We start from the raw sequence: 17151 nt of genomic DNA on the forward strand, positions 1-17151 counted from the left end.
TCCCATTGAACGTTTTTGTTCAGGAAAATAAATCGTTTCATAACTAAATACATGATAAAAGTAATAATTTAAAAAACGGCGAAATACAGCCGCGCACGAGCGTCTCTTAGGAACAAAGTTAACGCGTTTAAAAGGTTAAATATTTTTTACGAGTTCAAAGGGTTAACATACATTTTTCATATATTTTTAAGTATAATTTTTATTGGTATGTTCGAATGATTGAATTTTATTCACAGTCATTGCTCCAGTATTAATTAATTAATTATTTTTTACAATATATTATTATTTGATGAACTCTCACCAAGCAGAATTGGTGACAAGACATTGATTTACGTCTAAAAAAAAATAGAAAATAATGTTATATAAACAAGATGAATTATATGAATAATTCAGAGAGTTAATTCACACATCGTCGCACAAAGTACACATGGTGTAATTCATCTTGACGAATGATCTTTAGGGTATAATTTATATTTGAAGCACTAAATTTGTGATTTTTCATAGTTTCCATAATTATATATGATCTTTAGGGTGTTGAGGCTCTAAAATTTAATATTCTGCCCTATATAAAAAAGCAATATATATATATATATATGTATATATATATATATATATATATATATATATATATATATATATATATATATATATATATATAAATATATATATATATATATATATATATATATATATATATATATATATATATATATATATATATATATATATATATATATATATATATATATATAATTATTTATTTTTTTTAATCTGAATCAAATGCTAGAATAAATATAAATTATAAAGTGTAATTATTTTTTCAAATGGTAAATAGCCTCTATTCTGTACATTAGTTTTACCTTTGCACCAACTATATTTTAGTAGGTACATATTTCATATTTTTATAATATTTACAACATTTTGAGTGTGTCCAAATACTTGTTCACAAAATCTGGATTATCACCAATTACAGGAGTTATTTTCATATTATTTTTTTTGACATCTCATCAAAGATGAAGAAGAATATGGAATCCAAGAATTTGAGTAGTGTGGTTGTCAATAATGGGTAGAATTGGTGAATGTTACACGTGTGTAAAGTGATCACTTAAACCAGCCTATGACGGTCGTAAGCCCCGTAAATGCCCAGACTTCCATATTCTTCTTCATTTTTATAATATGATTGTGGAATAAATTGCGCTATTTAATGCAGCAGTGCCACCAAAAAAGAATGGTGTTTGATCCGTTATATGTGTCTCTTTTGTACTTCAGTCTTCCTATAATCGTCAAATGACACAATTTAGTATAGCAACAGAAAAGCTTTTAGACATCTGTTTTTTCTTGCAGAATGATTAAAAAATCTTTATACATAAATTATTTTGATAATTATTACAGATAACACATCAATCTACTCGGCTGTCCAAACTTAAAACACAGTAAGGGACATTTTTTTTGTAGTACGTTTTTTTTGCATTTTTGGACTAAGTAGAATCTACTTAGTCCAAAAATGCAAAAAAAAACGTACTACAAAAAAATGTCCCTTACTGTGTTTTGAGTTTGGACAGCCGTACTGTGATGTTGGGATTTTTAATAATAATGAAAAGATACTTTATCTTAAATTAATTTATAAAATTGTACATAACCATTTTTTATGTCTGTATTTAAATTTAAAATTCAATTCAGATATTTTGTAAGAAATGTGTACTTGAGTTTTAACTACTTCGTGATTTAGGATGATGATCGCCTGCAAAAAAGTGCACATCAATTTATGACTTCATACTTTAGAACAAGCGTAATTTTAAACAAAAAATGTGTTATAATTTGTGCTATGAGGTGTTCGAGGTTCCCATATGTACTAACCATTAAACAAATGTATATCTATAATTAAAATGTAACTTTGTTTTAAAATCACTATAAATATTTTATTATAACTTAATTATAATGTCTACCGTTTAGCTTCGAAACCGGTAGACATTATAATTACGTTAAAATAAAATATTTATAGTGATTTTAAAACACAGTTGTATTTTAATTGTAAAATGGAAAATCACAAAGTTAGTGCTTCAGATAAAAATTATAAATGTATTGTACATTTGATTTAAATGACAAAAAATGACATTTGCATTGTTATAAAAATAAGCCATAGCATTTCAACGGTTAATATTGAATCACATTTTCTTGAATGTGTAAACAATCTCTTTTTTTTCTTGTATGTAATATTTTATCTGATATCCAATTTGAGAATGTGAAAAACAATGTGTGATAAATTTGACTGATTGATATTAGAAATATATGAGTAGAAAATCTTTTGCATTCCCATTTTGTATATGTAATATACTCTTAAAACTAAGCTGAAATAAATGTATAAATAAATGTTTATAATGCATGGGAATGTTGAAAGCTTTTTTTTATAAATAACCTCTTGGAACTTGTATTACTTATTCCAAGTGGTATTGCAAATATATTTTTAATACAACAACTGAATTTTATGGATTTTATATACTTTTTACTAATTTTTTGCTTCCATTTATTGTAAATATTAAAGTTGTTGTGAAGTTGACAATTTTGTTATTTTTTCTTCACACCTTTGGAACAAATATTTTTATCGTAATATATTCCTTGCCATATTCCAAATATGCATACTAGAATTAAGAGCTACAGTGTGATAATCAATTAAGCCTATGAACTATCCTGGTGAATAAATGGCTTAGTTTATGAATAGAAATTGGTCTGTTTGTAGCCCTAAATTCTCTTTGTAAATTAATGCAATTTATCAATAGAACTTTAGTTCATCATCACCCCGGGCATTCTTAATCCGTAATTCCAATTTACACATCGACATTTTAAATATAATAATATATATGGCACCTACATTGTCCATAGTATATTAAACCACATTTAAGTTATAAATTTTAATTTTTAATTTTTTTAATTTTTAATTTAAGTTATAAGTTAAAAATTCTAAAATAACAATGCGCTGAACTGTAACAATTGGAAAATATTTCTGGCTTGTGCAAAACTGCTAACTCAAAAGAAATCTAAGGATAAAGATAGCAGTATTGGACTATAAACCTATGTATTAGCACAAATTAACAAAACCATTACAAACGTAGAACAAAACCATTTTAACATGATTTTCATATAAAAACAAAAACAAAATAATGCACATTTTGCAATGATGACACATTATGACAATAGGCCTAGTAAATTTATTTAAAGTCCCATTCCAGTAAAAAAAAAGGACGATGCGGAGTACGTGCATTGTTTTAGCGTTTGCCCTCTTGTATTATTTTTATTACTTTTGATATATTCCTTTCAAATAATATACTAGATCTGTTGGTTAAATTATTATATCGTACGTTGTATAATTTTTCATATTATACAATAAATTTGGTGTGTGTTTTGACCTCCACCGAACCCTGGAAACTGAATCACCCGAACCCCTGGGGTTCAGTCGAACCCAGGTTCAGATCCACTGTACTATGTACTTGTTTCGGGAGAGCAGTCCTCCCATTGAGAATTGGTCGAAACATTGATGGAAGGACTACTTTTCTGCAATTAGCAGGAGACAAATCAATCTCTCATCGACTTTTTGCTTACATCTAATTTACTGAAGAAAAAATGTGCAAGGTAAGTTAGTTTTAACAATATGAATGATCCTATACCAAATACTTTTATGGTAATATGTGAAACTGTGCAAAAAATACAAGGAACAAATATGTAAACACTTTTTCCTGACATCTATGTATAGAGTGAATTACTATTCACCACAACCTATATTTGAAAAAAAACCTTTTCGTAAAAAAAATAATATATATTTTTTAATTCAACATAAAGTGCTTACAACATTTTGAGTGTGTCCAAATACTTGTTCACAAAATCTGGATTATCTCCAATTACAGGAGTTATTTTTATATTATTTTTTGACATCTCATCAAAGATGAAGAAGAATATGGAAGTCTGGGCATTTACGGGGCTTAATGTTACACGTGTGTAAAGTGATCACTTAAACCAGCCTATGACGGTCGTAAGCCCCGTAAATGCCCAGACTTCCATATTCTTCTTCATCTTTGATGAGATGTCAAAAAATAATATAAAAATAACTCCTGTAATTGGAGATAATCCAGATTTTGTGAACAAGTATTTGGACACACTCAAAATGTTGTAAATAAATTATCTGGTCAAATTATAAGCTTAATAATAAAAATGGTATTTTCTGACGTTTCTCATGTGTGTGATTATAATCCAGGATTCCAATCTCACATACTAATATAAGAGTTTCTGCTTAATAAAAAGCTTCTTTACATCTCACCAATAGATGTCTCTAGTGAAGTTCTAGTGATTCATGAACAAGGTTTCTAAATTGGTTCATATATATAGAACTTCCAAGAATTTGAGTAGTGTGGTTGTCAATAATGGGTAGAATTGGTGAATGTTACACGTGTGTAAAGTGATCACTTAAACCAGCCTATGACGGTCGTAAGCCCCGTAAATGCCCAGACTTCCATATTCTTCTTCATCTTTGATGAGATGTCAAAAAATAATATAAAGTGCTTAGTTCCAAAACAAGCTGACATCTTTCAAAACAGAGTACAGTGGAACCTCTCATAACGAGCACCTCTCATAACGAGTAATTCACATAACGTGCAAAAAAAATTGAAAAAGATGCTCCCTTTACGAGTAACAAAGGAAGGGCAAGTCCCTTTTTCACGACATTCACTTATGAACCGGGACTTTCGTGGCTTGGGAAGGAGTTACCGGATCCTCACTTCTACTTGGAAAAAACTTTGACCAGAGAGTGTTGCCAAACTTGATTTTGAAACAGTAACTGTAGAGTCTACAGTCAACGATATTGTGTCATTAGCTAATATCATGGGACTCGAAGTGGATAACAACGATATTGAAGAGCTTGTGAAAGAGTAAAGCTAAGAGCTGACCACCGAAGAGCTTATGGAGTTACATCGTGTTTCACACCAATACATTAAAGAGAAGAGTTTTTAATAGAGGAGGAGGAAGTAGCAGAGCAACAATCTTCTAGCACAATAAGAGAAATGCTGAAAGCATGGGAAACTGTTGCATCGTACATTAAGAAGCATCGCCCTAATAAACAGGTGTATATTCCTGCTACAAATTCATTCAATGATAATACTGTGACACATTTTTGAAAAAATATTGAAGCGTCGGCTAAAACAAATGACTTAAAACAGTTAAAAGGGATAAATTATCTGTCATAAAATCAATTTTTTTCCGTTTTTTCCAAATCTTAATTATATTCCAAGTTTTAACACTCCTTAACAATTAACAAGTAATTTTATCTGAATAAACGTTTAAAAAAATTGAGTTTTCTTTTGGCCTGGAACGCATTAACATATTTTCCATTGATTTGTATGGGAAAAAATGTTCCGCATAACGAGTAACATTGCTGGAACGAATTAAACTTGTTATGAGAGATTCCACTCAGACCTCTCATATATATATATATATATATATATATATATATATATATATATATATATATATATATATATATATATATATATATATTTTTTTTTTTTTTGAGGTCAAGGGATCTTGCATCCCTTATGTCACTGCGACCATATTAGGTCTATTGTGACCTCCCTCTGTATTACAGCTCACTGCCAAGACCTACGTGAGTCATGTAACTCACGACCTGTCTTGGTGGTAGGAGCTTCACCTTCTCGGAGCCCAGTAGAGGTCCTCCAAGGCAATTACATGAAATTATAGATGGTTTTGCTATATACTTTTAAGCAAAGTCAAATATGTTTGTTTGTTAACAAGTATTTTACCATAGTCCTAGTCGAAGAACATCGTCAGATAAATATGTTCAGTAAAAGTGCTGAGTTTGTGTTTATTATCAGAATGGAGCAGTGAAAGGGAGTGGTGAATCATTAAGTCTCCACTAGAGCTGGCCCTATCATAATGGTGAGCAGACTTGCCACTCCAGGCGTTATCGGGAGAGATGCAAAGTTCAAAATGATAACATGAATTGTAATAAAAACATATGTGGTGCACCTCTAATTGATTATTGTCTTGTATTGGGATGAAATAACTCACAGGCCTGTCTTGGTTATGAGAACTTAGGATGAATTATAATACAATCCTTCCTAAACCATGTTTTGTGCTCTTCTTCATACAAAATTCCGATTCGTAATATTTTCCACATCGAAAGAAAGGAACGTGTGCTAGTACACAGTTTTTTAATGTGTTTCATACATTCAGAATTCTGAAAATATAAAACGCCCGTGCGCTGGCAACCTAAAAGAGATAACTAGCAACTGAAATCAAGTATTTACAACCTAAATAAAACAATTTTCATAGAGGCCTGCCTACGTATTTTTTTAGTGTGGATTAAGAGTGGGAAATTGTACAATTACTCAATTGATTACAAAGGTTGATTGAATTTATGGAGCCATAAACATTAAAAAAAAATAACAACTTTTCCGAAAAATATATTGTGTACAGTCCTGTGTTCCTAAATATAAGTATTTAGGATTTTATTTGTAACGAGTCACAATTTAGAACACAAAATTGAAAAAAGACTCATTTGCCCTTAGATTGGAATTCGTCACATTGGATTTATAATTATAAGTTGACGCTTAGTTGCAGCTGACAAGTAAAATTTATCACCATCGGAATATGAAAGTGTATTAGATTTGGTTTTTATATTTACGCTTCATTTAAATAAACTATATATATATTACTTATAATTTACAATTTAAGTACCTCTTTATTCTTATTTTTAAATGCATTTCCAGGTATTAGAGAGTAAAAAGAAACGGAGTCCGTAACTTCATAGTATTTAGTAGTGAGACGATACATAATTTCTTATTACTCAGTTGCCTACTTTGGCGCACGATATTTCACTCGCTGGTTGCAAGTAAACAATGCTAGTCTATGGTCGACATGCGCAATGTTTATATTTATCATATGTTTGTGTATTCAGCATCATTCTCTATGGTCTGGGTGTTGTTGATAGTGAAGGACGCGGAATGCGCTCGCCGTGTATTGGATAACATTTATTCTGCGAATATAAGATAAGGTAGGATTTTTCATTATTTTATGCCTTTTGCTAAGATTCGTAAATATTTTATAGTGTGTTCTATCGCATTTTACACAGCTGTTATGTTATAATCCACGAATTATAACTAAAATGCTGGATCATCGCTGCACTCTAACAATGGCTGAAAGAAATTTGACCTATATATTGGTTGTATATTTACTAGTATTTAGAGAAACTAACCGACTATTTTGCAATTAAGATCATGTAGAAATCGAAATGCATCTATTTAGAGTGTAAATATAATTAATTTAGTGCATAAATGTGTCCACGTAGTATGCCCACGTCGTGAGAAAGCTATCTGCACAGTGATTCACGTATGTCTAAATTTGGTTAAAGTTAGATTGCATTATTTTATTTTTCCCGAACCTCCAGGCTTTCTGGCGACTCGTTCCCTCGGTCCGTTGTGCACTCTTATAAGGTCATGTGACAGCATTGTGTTTAAAAATGTCCGCTTAATTACGTAATGTACACATTTTGTTTAAGTTTACAACTCGTGTAGTGTTACATTTTGGTTATGTTGCGCTCGTGTTCAATATTTTCGCGTCTCTACAAACAGCCGAAGGTTTCTGAAGAGTTTCACTCGGAGAAGTGGGATTTGATTCAAGAATTTAGTCAGAAATTAAAATGTGAGTGTCTGTCGTCGAAATTAGATGCGTGGACGACATCACACGTTGTATTCGGATCGGTTGGCCACTGCGTCCACTTCGCTACACTCAGAGCTCGGCGTGTGTTTATGGTTTAAACAAGCTGTTTATTATAATCGAAGCTGAAGATGCTTACTTTTCATTAATGTTCAATTTAGTATTTTAATATTTTAAAGGACTTCAAAATTAAATAGTTCAGTGTCATTATTGTGTATCATGCCAACACGTTTTTTTTTTTACCTTGTTGCGTTATCACTTAAGAAACTGTTATCAATCATAACTTCTTCAAGTACTTGGTCGGCCGTTATACGTATTCCGAGATGACGCAGTTATGTTTGATAGAATTATGTACGTTTACTTATTAATTTTTGGCGTGTACATATTATATCCTTTATTTGTTATCACCGAATTGCCACAATTTGTGCAATTTTAATGTCGCAAAATATGCATAACTACTCCGCGGCTATTTTCAGTTTTCAATAAATAGTATATCGTTCGTGATTGTTTGCTAAGCTGCTTTATATGCAATAATTTCTCATCCACGTGTCCGGGTTATTAATAACGGGTCCATTTTGTAGAAATATTTTTAGAAAATGCTCTTCTCACTAAACCTACGTTCGAAATTATTTTAGTTTCAAGAATAAGCGTTCGTTTGTGGTCTATTTATATATAGACTACTTGCATTCGACGTTTACTATTTTTTAACTCGTCTGATTTCGCAAACCTTTAGAAACTGTAAATCGTTTTGTAAGTGTTTCTAGGAGAATAATCAAAATGAAGTGAATTTAGATTAAAGGGAATTTATCATTCTTTATCTATTTGCTTAGGAAAATACGGCCACTGTGCGGTCGGAGAAAAACAATAATAATATTGGGAACAAAAGAAGTATTTTCACTTTATGTAGGTACTTTAATATTTGATCTTTGTATTCGAATAGGTAGGGGAAAACCTTAATGAACTGGATGTTTTACGTACTCGCGGCTATAACTAAAAAAAAAACAATTATATTAATAGATTAAGAGTTAAGTGTTTAATTTTATGTCACTGCATTGATAGAAATATATTTTTTGCATATACATATATATATATTTTTATTTGCTTCTGATCTGGACGTCCTTCCCAATAAAAAGGAATAATGAATGGTAATTGAGTTATATACAGTTTGATATATTTTCTACATAGATACGAGTATATATGTAGTATCGGTTTAGTACGTAAAGTGTCGTAACTCCATCCGGGCTTATTCAACGGAAGGGAGTAAAATCATTAGATGTATTTTAACTATTAAGAGAAATTTACCAATTCCAAAAATACTATTTGTTGTGTTCCATGTGTATCTAGTAATACAATAAAGTTTTTTTTTAAATCGATATAATCCGTTTGATAGTTTAATTATAATGTTTTAATCTCTCCTATTTAGCCCGGATGAAGTTAGACACTTGACGGATCCACCCGACGATACATACCTCCAAGCCGTGTTTTTGGAAGGGTGGGTATGCTGATAGGATTACATGCTTTGCACATTCAACTGGTGAAAATACATATGTGAATAAGTGACATTATAGAAGAAAATATTTTTTTAAATAGGCGGCAGACAACGGTGATTAGCAGGCCAGGACGGCCAGCTGCGAGGGCGGAACATTAAAAAAAAACTAAATCTGAACTAATGGCGCTGGCGTCATTTACCAACATGCAAAATGTGTCATATACGTGTTCAAGTTGTTAATGTTTGCACAATCGCAAGTGTCCATTTCACCGCGCGTCCAGTTCATGGAGATTTTTCCCTAGGCGCATACTTTTTTTTCTTGCGGACCGCTCTCGAACTGGGTAGGCACTTGTACTTACTGTACATTATTTACGGATCGGCAGGCACGAATAAATTTGCTTGTAATGGTTTATTCGCAGTGTGGCAAGAACAAATCTCGTTATGGTATGGCGTCGTGTGCCACTAATCAACCTTCACTGCCACTATTATTATTGCTCTGTCGAACTACAGAATCCTTTGCCGCGTTCGCCTATCGGCACATTTTCTAGAATGGCTCGGATAGGCTGCACGCATTCAACTCGATATGGTTTTTGAATATTGTCGGATTCACAAAAAATAAACAGAAAACGTGCCAATTTTCTCTTTTTAAATCGGCTGACTTTTAAACTGTTTAATTATTATTTAACTCTCGCCTAAAGATCTGCGACTAAATTGTGCAAAATAATTTATTGTAATCATTTTATGAATAATTTACATTGGATAATTTTATTTCGTAATTTTTTGTTCACTGGTATGAGACCCGATTGCTCGTAGTATTTTTATTGTAACTAGTTTTTAAACTTTGGTTATTCCGCTGTGGTCATCTTTAATTTCTAAGAACATCGATTTTTGTGTACGTTTTTTTTCCAATCGTGTTCAACATTAGATGCCAGTTTAAAAAATTGTTGATTGATTTATTTGTACTGACTGCTTTGGAAAGGGTGCTGTGTTTTTTGTTGTTGATGCGTAATTAACAAACACTTAACTTCGCAGTGAAGCGCTCTTGAGGTAGTATTTTACGAAAATGGCGCTATATAAATTATCCAAAATTTTTACAATTATTATTATTTATTGGATTACACAGGCACGGTTTTTGCCTACTTTAAGGCTCAGTATTCGTCCAGTTGCTTCATTCGCCCAGCGACCACCGGAGAAGTCACATGTCGCTCACTGCTTTCAAGAATGTCATAAATCAAAAATCGTCAGTTTTGAGTTATGCATGTTTTCAGAATGCCTTGAAAATGTACTATACCCCAGAAAAAGAATAATATTTTTAACTTAATATTTACCCGCTACAGGGCAGAAAATGTTGTTTTTTCATTTTGAAGAAAAGGTATTGTTCAATTATTTTTTTAAATAAACTAAATATTTTTCAAATGGAGAAAAAACCTTCAGGTTTTACCTAAAAATATCTGTTGCTCAGAAAAAAAGTTCAATAAGTGGCTTGATATTTATTTTTAATACATTGTTTTATATTTTTAAACTTTAAAAACGTTCTCCTGAAAAATCAAGTTTTTTGATTTATGACGTTCTTTAAAGGAGTGAGCGATGTCTGTTTACGCCCGATTTTTAAAATAATGTATATTGGATATTTTTGTTTGTTTTTTAGAATATATGTGGATTTTTTTTATATATATTTTTAAACTCCTTGCCTTTCGATAAGTCTTTTCTTTTCAGAACCATATAATTATTTCGAAGAAAAACTTATTTTTTCAAAGCGAAATCGGTGTTTTAAGAACATAATCATTTACGTAAAATGTTACCTGGTTTTAGAGAAAATTAAGTTGCGATTTAATGTACGTTGAGGCTTAATTATGTTTATGAATTTTAATGTTTATTTTCTTAAAATCAATGACAATATTCTATAAGGCATAAATTTAAATATTTTCCCCGTCAAATGTTAATTTCAAATTGAAACATTTATTTTAGAACGCCGCGTTTGAGATTGATTGATGAAAACTCGTCCACGATGCGACAGATCGGAGCGATAAAGCGGGCAAAAGGAATCGAAACAAAAGAAAATTATCAATTTGAATTTGCGTTCAAAATAATTTTGGGGTAAACTAGGTAGGTCCCTTCCGAGTAGGTTTTCCAGTGCTTTCCATAAATAATGAATATAAACCACGGCCCAGGTTTGGCAACACCGGGTCAGTATGTTATCGGTAAACCGATTGTCGAAGCTTTCATAATATGTAAAATACGTCATACGGTTTTGCTGTAAAATTATTATCTTGTTTCACGCATATTTATTTTTAAAATTCTAAAAATGATTATGCTCGCAATAAGTCCACGTTATTGTGGGATAAATGATTCAATGTATTGTTGATATAATCAATGTTAGATTTTATTATAACAATATGTAAATGATCATCTCACGTCGATTGTGAATAATAATTATGTTGCTTAAATTAACTTGAATTAATATTGGTATTTTTTCTTCTTCAATAATTTAAGTAATCAAATCTCGCGCAATTGACATGTTTTTAATAATTGCAATTACATGTGAAGTTGTCCAACTTCTAGTTTAAAGTAATCGTGACTATTATTTATTATCTAGCAGAATTCGGTTTAATAACGAAAAATGATATGTATTATAAACATCTCATATCTATGGCCGTTTGTTTGAATACGTATATTCCATAATTTATTTATCTTAAATTAAACGGAGGTTGATTTATTGTCGAGTACAAGATGTTCTTGTGATGTTAACACAGCGGTCTCGCTACGAATCGTCCGTGTACAAACATCGATGGCTGTAGTTTTCAATGTCAAATTGTTTAACGCGTTTTCACCGCGACTCGGCTGTAGGGTATATACAGATGTTTTTGATTTGTTTACTATCCTTGACCAAAAGAGATTAACAGAGGGAATAGAGAATAGAGAATTTACCAACAAGTTGTGTACGCTTTTTACAGCCTAAAATCGACTACCGCTCTGCCCAGCTCTGGTGAGTAATCGGGGAAAGTTGATCAACAAAAAAATATACACAATGTATTTTAATTCGGGGTGTTTTTTGGCTAATCCATATTATATAATATTCTTATTTCCAACCTGTTTTTGTATTATTGATTTTTTTTATTAAAAAAGATTTGCTTATATATCAATCAAATAAACGTTAAAAATCAGTTAAGAATATCTTCTTCAAATCCTTATCCGTACCCAATGGTGCATAGGGCACTGCATCATATAAACGCAGTGTTATCTTGATCGAAGGAAAAGTGATCAGCCTTCCGCTTCAGGTACACCAGTCCAGGATAGTATTGAATAAATGTTAGAGTGAAAAATCACTTATATTAATTCACCCCCCCCCTTGGGAATCGAACCCAAGACCTCCAGTACGGTAGCTAAGCGTGCTGACCATTACACTACGGAGGCTGACGTTGAGATTTATACATTTATACATTTTGTTCCATGTGAAGAAACATCTTAAAAATTGGGTTCCGAACTCATTTCTTTATAAGTAATATAGGTGGCATTTTTTCGGCAATCTTTTAAAAATTCATGTTTTCATTTCATAATACACCTACGCGTACTGCTTAAAGGTCAGATAGTAATTGACTTTAAAGGTTACTAACTCTGTAAATGATAGGTAGGATTATGTTGTTATCAATGTAAAATTACCAGAGAAAAACTCTAAGAAGGTAAAAACCTAACTAATGTCCAATTAACTGCTATAGTGAAACCGGTCAGTCGTGCGCTCCGATTTGCACAGTGTGTATGTAGTACAACATAATAATAAAATTGGATAATTCATATAGAGCCGTATTTTTCTTAAAATACTACTACCCTTGGTTGAATTGGGGAAAAGGAGATAGTGGAAATGATTTAGCAATGAAATGCGTTTTTAAGTTTTTCTAAAGATCATCTCCATCTCACTATTTATATACATATATGTATATGCAAGTGGCAATCTTTTGTAGCGAGTGTTTTTGCCTAGAATTTCCACTCGTGAATTATGTACGTGAAATTATAGTAACTTTAAACATAAAGAGTAAATCCACCCACGAGTAGGTATAGGCTATAAAACTTATAAAGCTGAAGCCTAAGGGCCATGACAAGCGGTGTTGCATAAGCCGTAGCTAGATTTCAGAGTCACTTGGACGTTAATTAAAAAATATATATATATCTTTAGCGACGATATGTGATAATAATTTGAAAAACACGAAAATGGTTAAATAAAAAAATTATAGGCACTATTTAAATACGCCCTCCATTTTGGTTACTATTGTAATTTAACTTTTATTTTTGAAAAATAAAAGGATAATTTTATTTTATGAATAATATTATCTGGTTTCTGCATTATGTACAAGGAATAAAAGTATGCTTTATAAAATTAATTAACTTTGTTTTAAACACTTGTTTATTAATACAATTTAACCTACCGGTTTCGACAAGAACCTTGTAATTCTAAAACATTAAAAACATCCAATTGCTCTCACCAAAAACTCACCAAATCCTAAATGTTATTTTTATTTAAAAATATGTTGAGATTTATGTGGTAAAAATTTTTGTCGACACCGGTAGGTTAAATTGTACCTACTAATAAACAAGTGGTTATAACAAAGTTAATTAATTTTATAAAGTTTATAAAATGTGCCACAAATATCTGCGGAAAACATTAAAAAAATAAGTATGCGTTTAACTGAAAATGGGTTTGACCATTTTGGGTTTTTTGAAACTACCATCCTAGTGTGGGTAGTTGAGTACTCAGCCTTAGTGGCGGAAAGCTTTCAAAAATCCATTACCTTTGCTGATCGACCAAAACCATTTCGATCACTTAAAGTCTTCATCACTTTGGGGAGCACTACATACATACATATTGTATACTAGTGTGATCTGATGTATCAGTGTTAATACACAATACACTTACGAGTCTTTGTTACTTTTTGCAACAACCAGAATAAGTTTTTTTTTCTTTAACATGAAATTTTATTTGTATAAACTTAAAAAAAATACTATTTATTTCGGCATTGAACGCATAACCCTATTTTACATTGATTTATATGTTAAAAATTGTATCGCTTAACGAGTATTACGTCACATAACGAGTAATATTCTGGAATGAATTCATCTCGCTATGAGAGTTTCCACTGTATGTACTTTCTTTGTACGTAGTTTTAATTATAATCATTAGAATGCTTTAAAAATAACACCGAATATCAACCAAAATGAAATTCAGTATTGACTATGGTAGCTCGGTCATTGTCACAAGTAATCAAAGTTCACTCGTAAATAAATTGCTGTGGGTCGACGAGAAAGTGTTTTATTTTACGTACACATGTCAAAAAGTAAATTTAAAATATATTTTTTAAAATTTAATATGGTTATAAAAGTTTTTTTGTAATAATTTTAATTTATTTTCTAGACATTTCTACTTTTACAATCTTAAAATTAATAACGTAGTTCTCTCCAATAAAGAGACTTATTTATTGTTTGTTGGTAATATTTTTTTTAGATTCGATTTTTTTTATATCTGTATGAAGGTTATTGAAGTACTTGGCTCCCAAATATTTAAAGTTCAGTTGGAATTGTTAGGTATTGCATTTTGTTATGCTTTCGTTGTACTTTAGTAACCTATTTTTCTCGTAACTATGTTGAAATTTCATTGTTAAAGTTTAATCATTTATAACATTTTTAATGTGTGTGCGAATATTTGTTGACAAATCTGGATTATCTCCATTTGGGAGTTATTTTTTTTCGTTATTTTTAACATCTTAACGTAATTGAAGAATAATATGTAAGTCTGGGCATTTACAGGACATACGACCGTCCTAGGCGGGTTTAAGTGATCCCTTTACACACGTGTAACATTCACTAATTCTACCCAATGATTGACAAATTCTTGAAACTTCTAGATATATTAATCAAACTCGAAACTCAGTATGCGAGAGTTCGATGGAGACGTTTATGGTGTGATGAGGAAAGCTTTTACTAAGCAAAAACTCTTAAAATTGTATGTGATATCCGAATCCTGGTTTATATTCTCATACTCGAGAAACGGTTGAAAACATAAATTTCACAATTTTTATTTAAGCTTATAATTTGACCTGTTGATTTCGTTTAAATTTTTACTATTTATAAATAAAAAAGACTTTAATACCATTTATCAAATAATACAACCAACCTTGAAGTAGTCCCTCTCGAAGCACAAGAGCTTAGCCTCTTTTTTTCTTTTTTTGGAGAGGCACAGCGAAACTAAAATTATAAGTTTGCCATATGTATAAATGTATAGAAATTATATCAAATTGTATTAAAAATGTAACTGCACATATTAAATAAATAAAAATATATTCCGGTGTAAAGTTCTCGAAGCGGTGCTTACGATCTTTTGGCATCTGTTCCGGGGGTGTATGTGTCCTCCCCACCACTTCCCGGGCAGACGACGTCACGGGGTAGCGGGCCGTGACGTCATCGCCTGGCCGGAGTGTCGTCATGGAGACGGGACGACGCCGGGTCGCCATGGCAACTGCCTCCCGCCTCCCGCCCGCCGACCCTCCGGGACCGACGGCAGATTCGATCATACTTTCCTGGTATTTGTGGGAGGATTATTACCACTACGCTTGTCTGTTCCTCGGATTAAGCGGCTCTTGGAAGTTGTGACGAGGCGTCATTCACGATTTATTTACTATTCATCATTAATAGCACGACTTTAGGAGATGACTTTATTATTTTTATAAGTGTTCTAACCTAATCACCCAATTTCGCTGATGGCTATAACTTGATTTTTCAGGAGAACGTTTTTAATGTTTAAAAATATAAAACAATGTATTAAAAATAAATATCAAGCCACTTATTGAACTTTTTACTGTGCAACAGATCTTTTTAGGTAAAATCTCAAGGTTTTTTCTCCATTTGAAAAATATTTAGTTAATGTAAAAAAATAATTAAACAATACCTTTTCTTCAAAATGCAAAAACAACACTTTCTGCCCTGTAGCGGGTAAATATTAAGTTAAAAATATGCCGCTTTTTCTGGGATATAGTACATTTTCTGGGCATTCCGAAAACATGCACAACTGAAAATTGATGATTTTTTATTTATGACGTTGTTGAAGGGAGTGAGCGATATCGCTAGTTAAATACCAAAGGACCACAACGTAAAAAAATAAATCCCTATCCCAAAAATGGTATCTATATCGTCAACATTTTCATATTCGAAAAAGACATCCATGATTCTTCTGGACATGGATATTTCTAACGCTAGAATCATGGGTGTCTTTTTCGAATATGAAAATGTTGACGATTTTGATACCATTTTTCGAATAAAGAGTTTTTTTTTGCGTTGTGGCCCTATGGCATTTAACCAGCGAAATGTATGAAGCACGAAGCACTAATGTAAGAACCGATCTGTCCAATATCATATTTACATTAAATGTGTTGCTTATTCATGAAGAGTAATTGTCACTGAACTAAGAACAAGATTTCATTATATTTTGATGCTAAAAACATAAAAATAAAATTTGTGACATTTGTTTCGCCTTGTTATGGCATTTTCAAACTAATGTCATAATCAATATTATGGTAACTATAATTTCATTATGTTCACATTACGTTTTAAAATTATGTTGCACATATTTATACATTTAAAAAAATCTACGACTGACAAAAACTAAGTAGGTCGATTTATATTATATTATAAGTAACAGATATAAAAAAAATATCCGATGTAAATTTTTCGACTTGTGTAAGATAAAATGTTAATATTGGTCCATAAGTTGTATAAATTGATTATATAATTGGCTTTAAACAGCGCCAGAACGTAAAACTTCAATCTCTCTCACTATTTTATTACATTCTTCGCAATCGTAGCGCTCGTAAGTACTCGTATGTTGTCAAGATTATATTTTGTTTTTATGAACATGGAATTGTCGTTGTTCTTAGGAGAGAACACTGCATATCACGCCT

General features: G+C 31.4%; 1 protein-coding gene across 3 annotated transcripts in view; it reads left to right on the forward strand.

Moving 5' to 3' along the window:
- The first annotated feature begins 6972 nt into the window (after positions 1-6972).
- LOC148310518 (uncharacterized) overlaps positions 6973-17151 on the forward strand; it is a 44329-nt gene continuing 34150 nt past the window's right edge. For 2 of the 3 annotated variants that reach the window (XR_015837385.1, XM_088258276.1), the window contains exon 1: positions 6973-7057. The gene's annotated coding sequence lies outside the window, so the exon portion shown is untranslated. Of the gene's footprint in view, positions 7058-7686; positions 7705-17151 lie in introns of those variants that run through there. The other variant, XM_088258278.1, reaches the window with a different exon arrangement.

Source organism: Brachycentrus maculatus, unplaced genomic scaffold (genome assembly GCF_059751285.1).
Source record: "Brachycentrus maculatus isolate JH-2025_06_01 unplaced genomic scaffold, ASM5975128v1 h1tg000092l, whole genome shotgun sequence".
In the NCBI taxonomy this organism is placed as follows: Eukaryota; Metazoa; Arthropoda; class Insecta; order Trichoptera; family Brachycentridae; genus Brachycentrus; species Brachycentrus maculatus.